General features: G+C 34.4%; 1 long non-coding RNA gene across 1 annotated transcript in view; it reads right to left on the bottom strand.

The window, feature by feature from the left end:
• LOC138362967 (uncharacterized) overlaps positions 1-7,581 on the bottom strand; it is a 10,124-nt gene extending 2,543 nt beyond the window's left edge. Inside the window, exons 1-2 of the long non-coding RNA XR_011227943.1 lie at positions 7,481-7,581; positions 2,159-2,265 (exon numbers count right to left, since the gene is read on the bottom strand). This is a non-coding gene — a long non-coding RNA (uncharacterized lncRNA). The remainder of the gene's footprint in view (positions 1-2,158; positions 2,266-7,480) is intronic.
• Between the last annotated feature and the right edge of the window lie 237 nt (positions 7,582-7,818).

The raw sequence follows: 7,818 nt of genomic DNA on the forward strand, positions 1-7,818 counted from the left end.
ATGCATATAAATACAAAAGTAAATCAAATCTTATCCTTGTATAATATACAAGCTGATGTGAGATCCCTGTCTACAGGTGGACTGGAACTATTATCCAGTAGGCAGTCTACTGTATTTTATCAAACCGTTATTAGTATAATAGATCTCGTAATAATTTTGCAAAAATAATGGCATTTACTATTTTTAAAAGATTATTAGCAAATTTACACAAATGGTGCATTCGGAAGACAAAACCAATTTTTCACTTTTGACAATTGAGCACCTGCTACATCCAGATTCTAGGGAGGAAAGGAAGGACGATCTTACTGGATCCCATAGCCTCTCCGAGGCACAAACCAGGCTTTTACACAAACCCCCCCCCCCCTGCACCCGAGCTTTTTAAAATAGTAAATGCAGTAAAACATTAATTCAAGAAAACTTGGCTTATTAGGCAAATCGGGCCTTGCATAGTAGGCTGAGATGTGCGTTCTGGCTACTAGGTACGACACATTATATATATATATATATATATATATATATATATATATATGTATATATATATATATATATATATATATATATATATATATATATATATATATATATATATATATATATATATGACAATGTCAGACCACGGAGGAAAAATGAAACAGGAAATTTCCTTAAGTACTTTCGTATATTAAATACATCTTCAGAAGGTCATTTTACAGATCGAGTGATGGGTATAAATAGGCAGGAGAGAGTGGTGAAGTAAGGTGAGGTACAATACTTGGACAACGCAGAAGGCCCATTGGCCCATCAGATGCACCCAATTGGCCCATCCGATGTAGCCCAATGGCCCATCTGATACAGCAGACATACAAGCATAATGCATAGGTAATTATAACATAAAGAGGTAAATATATACAATAAATTAGTGAGACAAATGTTTTTCAATGATTCTACTTAAATCGCCCTTTAGCTGATCTATTAGAAATGGATCTAAGTTATATAGACCACTGCTAATATTCAAATTACTTTCTTTGGTGATCTGTATCAAAGCGGATTCAATTATGTTTCTGTTATAGGTGCTTTTACAATTTGTTATTGAAGACGCACTCTCCCAATCAATTTGGTGAGCTTTTTCTGACAAATGCACAAACAAAGCATTAGATAATTGGCCATGTCTTACAGAGTATTTATGTTGCGATATTCTACATTTTAAATCTTTAGATGTTTGCCCGACATAGAACTTATTACATTCCTTACAAGGTATTTTATAAATGACGCAATTATCACTACGAGGGCTGTTCCTTACTAATAGCTTACCAACAGTGTTTTCGTAGCTAAACATTACATCTATATTAAAAAGTTTCAAGGCCTTGACAATATTCTCAAACCCAGAGAAATATGGTAAACATAACACATTCTTTGGGCGAATCCTTTCACTGCATACATTATTATAATATGTACGACGAGCTTTGTTACGACAAACTTCCAAAAAATTCAGTGGGTAACAAAGCTTAAGACCAATCGAATCAAAATTCTTAAATTCTTCGTCTAAGAATTCTGGACTCACAACTCGAAGAGCTCTTAAATACATTGAAGAAAAAATTGACTTTTTTACATTGTATTTATGCCCTGAAAAATAATGAACATAAGATAAATTGTTCGTAGGTTTTCTGTAAACACTAAACTTGAGACAAATGTTTTCTGAAAAACATTTGTCTCACTAATTTATTGTATATATTTACCTCTTTATGTTATAATTACCTATGCATTATGCTTGTATGTCTGCTGTATCAGATGGGCCATTGGGCTACATCGGATGGGCCAATTGGGTGCATCTGATGGGCCAATGGGCCTTCTGCGTTGTCCAAGTATTGTACCTCACCTTACTTCACCACTCTCTCCTGCCTATTTATACCCATCACTCGATCTGTAAAATGACCTTCTGAAGATGTATTTAATATACGAAAGTACTTAAGGAAATTTCCTGTTTCATTTTTCCTCCGTGGTCTGACATTGTCACATTCTTAATCACGTGTTTATTTTCGTGATATACACACATATATATATATATATATATATATATATATATATATATATATATATATATATATATATATATATATATATATATATATATCGGACAATTAGTAAAAAAAAAAAAAAAAAAAAAATTAAATTATTTTACCTTGTACCTAGATCCACCAGGCCTGTTTGGTGCCTGATTCAGTACTTCAGACATCTGGAAGGTCACATCCTCCTCCTCAACTTGTGGATGTGCGTTGATAGATGATTCTGTAAAATTAAGTTATTTATATAATAATAAATTCAGTATAACAATAATATTCTGTAAAATTAAAAGTAATTTATACATCAATCAGATAAAACTCTCCAGAGATGGTGATACACAACATATAAAGGACAAGTTTCAGAACAAAATATGCATTTAGGAATAAGGTTTTGTACATGTAGGTAGCACATGAGAAAATAAGTGGAAGGTGATCAAGTTTATATTAACATGTTAATGACTTTGTTAAGGCTTTGCAAGAATGAAAAAATATTAATAATATAATATCACCTACCAATTAATTGTACATCATTTATAAGTCAATTATTTGCATTATTATTATTCAATACTAATGATATAAAAATGCATTTTGTAATCTACTATTTATGCAAGTATTAAGCACAGGATCATGAAATAAACTGCAAAATACTGTAATGGATAAACCAATTAATTTTACATTTTCCTATAGCTAAGTCAGTCAGTTCTATTAGCAGCAGAGAACAATTATGCCCAACCTCTATTAAATGAAACAATCTTAAGAGCAAGTGATAGAAATATAATCATTTATGCTTGGGATTATGGAATGGTTCCAAATATGAAAAATATCAAGTTTTTTGGTTAAAATTTTTTAACTTAAAATTTACATTTTTAAGTGAATTTTAAACTTTAAAAAAATTATTTAATTTTTTGGTTACTTACTTAAAATAACATTATATAGTTCTTGTTTTTGTAGAAATGCCAATTTCTTCTTTTGCCCTTCCAGACTGTATAGTGACCACAGGCCGTTTGTTCATATCTTCATTATTCTTCGAACTGTGGTTGCACAATCAGACCCACGTACACTGGTTAAAAGCATCACCTAAAAGCAACAACAAAAATGTAGTACACTGACGAATTTTGAATATATATATATATATATATATATATATATATATATATATATATATATATATATATATATATATATATATATAAATTATATATATATATATATATATATATATATATATATATATATATATATATATATATATATATATATATATATATATATTAGTTGATTTTATACCCGCATTAGGTCAGGTGATAATACAATGAAGGTGATAATAAAGCCATTCACAACTGCAGGCCTAATAAAAAAAGGAGGTGGCATAGCAATATCTTACAAAGATACCTTCATCTGCAATAGTCTCATTAGTAATAGAGACGACTATTGTGAATATACCTTTGCCAAGTTCTCCAGTAAATCCCTTAAATCCTCCTTGACTATAAGTGCCATCTATAGATTTCCCAATACCGACATAGCTTCATTCTCAGATAACGTAAGGAATCTTATCATAAATAACAATCTCAACAAAAATCAAACCAACTTAGTGGTTTGTAATGGTGAACAAAACATGCAGATACTTATATATAACCTGTGAATAGAGTGTAATAACACCAAAACTATTTGTTTATTGTTTTATGACCATAATAATTGAATCACTAATATGATTCACTAATATATAATCCTAATAATAATCACTAATATATAATCCATTGAGCATGCTGCATCTCTTTCAGTCTCTTTGCAATTTGAACAAGAGGGTTTTTAATTGATCGAACCATATTCTTAAAGTAAAGTAAATGAGATGTATTCCATATTTTGCAAAATATACGATGAAGGCACACAAACATTCATGCCAAAACTGAAGGACAGGATTTATGAGGAGACATTACAGGCATTAAATATTCCAAACTAGAAGACAGAAGGAAAAGAGGAGATATGATCACTACGTACAAAACAGTAACAGGAATTGATAAACTTGATAGGGAAGATTTCCCGAGACCTGGAATTTCAAGAACAAGAGGTTATAGATTTAAACGAACTAAACAAAGATGCCGAAGAAATGTAAGACAATTCACTTTTGCAAACAGAATGGTAAACGGTTGGAACATGTTAGGTGAGAAGGTGGTGGAGGCCAAATCCGTCAAAAGTTTCAAAGCATTATATGACAAAGAGTGCTGGGAAAATGGGACACCACGAGTGTAGCTCTCCATCCATCTGATTGATAACCCAAATGAATTTTTCATGGATATGATACCAACATCAAATCATAAATCAGATGTGATCCTATCCCCACTGGATTTTGAAGAAGCCATAGACAGTATGCCTATGCACTCTGCACCAGGCCCTGACTCTTGGAACTCTATATTCATCAAGAACTGTAAAAAACGTTATCGCAGGCCCTTCACATTCTTTGGAGACAAAGCCAAGATACTGGCATTGTCCCTGACATACTAAAAACCGCAGAGATAGCACCGCCCCATAAAGGAGGAAATAAGGCAGAGGCAAAAAACTACAGACCGATAGCACTAACATCGCACATCATAAAAATCTTTGAGAGAATGCTAAGAAGTAAGATCACAAAATACATGGAATCACAGCATCTCCATAACCCCAGACAACATGGTTTCAGAACAGGGCGCTCTTGCCTATCACAGTTGCTGGACCACTCTGACATGGCACTAGATGCCATGGAAGACAAACAAAACGCTTTGACAAAAAAAAGCCTTTGACAAATGTGACCATTGTGTTATTGCACATAAAATGCGTTCAAAAGGAATTACCGGAAAAATAGGCAGATGGATATACAACTTCCTGACTAATAGAACCCAATGTGTAGTAGTCAACAAAATAAAATCTGGACCATCAACCGTAAAGAGCTCAGTCCCCAAGCGTACTGTGCTTGCTCCAATACTTTTTCTCATCCTCATATCGGACATAGACAAGGACACAACCTATAGTACTTGATCATCCTTTGCAGATGACACTAGAATCTTCACGAGAGTAGGCAACATAGAGGACACGGCAAACCTCCAATCAGATGTAAATCAGGTCTTTCTATGGGCTACAGAAAATAACATGGTGATTAACGAACATAAGTTTCAGCTCATGCGCTACGGAAAAAATAAAAAATATAAAAACGGAAACCACTTACAAAACTCAGTCAAATCATAACATTGAACGGAAAAGCAACGTAAAGGATTTGGGTGTACTGATGTCAGAAGGCCTTACATTTAAAGAACACAATAAAGTAGCCGTCACAACTGCAAGAAAAATGACAGGATAGATAACAAGAACTTTTCACACTAGAGATGCTATACCGATGATGATAGTTTTCAAGACGCTAGTGCTCTCTAGAGTGGAATACTGCTGCATAATGAAAGCCCCTTTCAAAGCTGGAGAAATTACTGACCTATACTTATGCATTTATCTTCGGTTTAACACAACAGGCACCAGACACACGCTAGGCATCATACACACTAGGATAAAACAAACATTAGGCCAGAAGTCAGAAAAGAATTCAAAGAATTTTACTGGAAAGGCTTGCTGTTAGGAAAGGAAGTAATTGAGATTAATTAATGCACAGTATGTCAATTTTGTGAAATATATGATAAAGGAACAAAAACATTTATACCAAAACAAAGATGCAGAACTAGGAAACAGGATTTGTTTAACTGAAATTTCAAGACGGACAGAGACCAAAAGACACAAAAATGGAATCAATATACGAAGAGGCCAAACCCCCAAACATACCAGTAATACAAAGAGAAACAACTACACGGCAGTGAGGAGAGAGGCAGAAAGAAATTTTGAAAAAAAGGAACAAACAAATGTAAAGTAGAACAAATCATATTCTATAAATACAGCAACAACCAATTGCAGGTAAAGGATAATATTCAGAGCTTTTAAATGCATGGATGGCGAAATACTCAAGAAATTGTTCACGACTTTTGTTAGACCAAAGTTGGAATATGCAGCGGTTGTATGGTGCCCATATCTTAAGAAGCACATAAACAAACTGGAAAAGGTGCAAAGACATGCTACTAAGTGGCTCCCAGAACTGAAGGACAAGAACTATGAGGAGAGGTTAGAGGCATTAAATATACCAAATATACTACACAAATATATATACTACACATGCACAATAAACTACCCTACACAGGCTGAGTATGGTGTGTACAATAAATTATTAGCTAAAAGATAAGACTGAGTTTGTATAAATGGGGGTTAAGTCAGAGTGGGAAAATGTAAGTGGAGTGCCTAAAAACCCTGTCCTGGGACCTCTGTAATTCATAATATATACAAATAATTTAGACTCAGGTTTGATCAGCAATATTTGAAAATTTCCAGACGATACAAAAGGGATTTTTTTCTGGATTCAGGATTATTTTTTTATGGCTGAAAACAGGTTTTCAGCAATAAAAGAAATACAGTATTGCTGGAACAACCGTCGACATCTTCAAGAGAAAACCTGAACATCTTCAAGAAGTGAAGATGACCTTGAGAAGAAGTATAGGTTGGGAGAAGTATAGGTTAGGAATTGTCTCCAAAGAATTCTCAAAGAATTACTCGTTATTGCTATCCAAGATAATTAGACGAGCCAAAGCTAAATACTACGAAGATAAATTTACCCAAATAAAGAGTACCTTACCTAAAAATATGTATGTACCTTACGTAAATAAACATTTGATTTTGAAGTGCCGGACAAACAAGGCTGTGGTGGATATGTGGGCCTGAGGGGCCTGTCCAAGCAACAGCCTGTTGGACCAAGCTCTCACATGTCAAGCCTGGCCTTGGAAGGGCTTGGTGAGTAGAACAACTACCAGAACCCTATAATGCATGTATCAAGGTGTCCAGGCAGTGAGCACCACATAATGCAGTGCAGTCCTGTAAGAATAAGCACAGTAAGTATGGGCATGGAGGGGGTGCAGCAGTGGCTTGTGAAGGGCTGGAGAGTAAATGGACATGCCCAGGGGTAAAAAGCATTAGGGTAACAGAACATAGCCCATAAAAATAGTAATGACAATGAATGAATAATTATATGAATGCAATAATACTTCATATCTCAATAGGAATACTAAGCAGGATGCAAGACAAGGTACTGGTGGTGATAGTGGTTGGTACAAGTCCTCACATCCCCACAGACACCAGTAACAGCCCTCACCTCCCAACACAGTACCCTTGTAGCGAGTTAATCTTATACTCGCTTCATTATCTTATAGCATAACTAATTAACACTAATTACAGAAGCTACACAGGTGATACTTTGGTGTGAGTTGAGCGCACTGAGCGTCGGTATCGCTACACCCTTGTTCCTTAACAACCCTTTGGACCTTTATTACAGAAAAATAGAATCAATTAATTTAATAAAATATAAAATATAAGTGCTTACTTACGATAATACTATCGGTGGAACACAAAATCTTCTTCTTCTTGATAGTAGGTGCAGTTTGCATGAAGGGTTAGTCCTCGCCATGACTGAACTGACGACAAAATGGCCGATGTGTTGATATGGCGTCAGGTGACGCTGTGACGTCACAGGTGAGGGACGCTTTGCGCATTACTCCCTCGTACTTAAAAAGTACTACAGGTACTTTTTGGTTTTATTTTTGAATATGGCAGAAGTTGGACAGCTTTTCAAATCATTATAAGGGAGTGAGTTCCATAGACTAGGTCCCTTTATTTACATAGAGTGTTTACATAGATTAAGTTTGACTCTGGGGATATCAAAGAG

This window comes from Procambarus clarkii, chromosome 9 (assembly GCF_040958095.1).
Source record: "Procambarus clarkii isolate CNS0578487 chromosome 9, FALCON_Pclarkii_2.0, whole genome shotgun sequence".
NCBI lineage: Eukaryota > Metazoa > Arthropoda > Malacostraca > Decapoda > Cambaridae > Procambarus > Procambarus clarkii.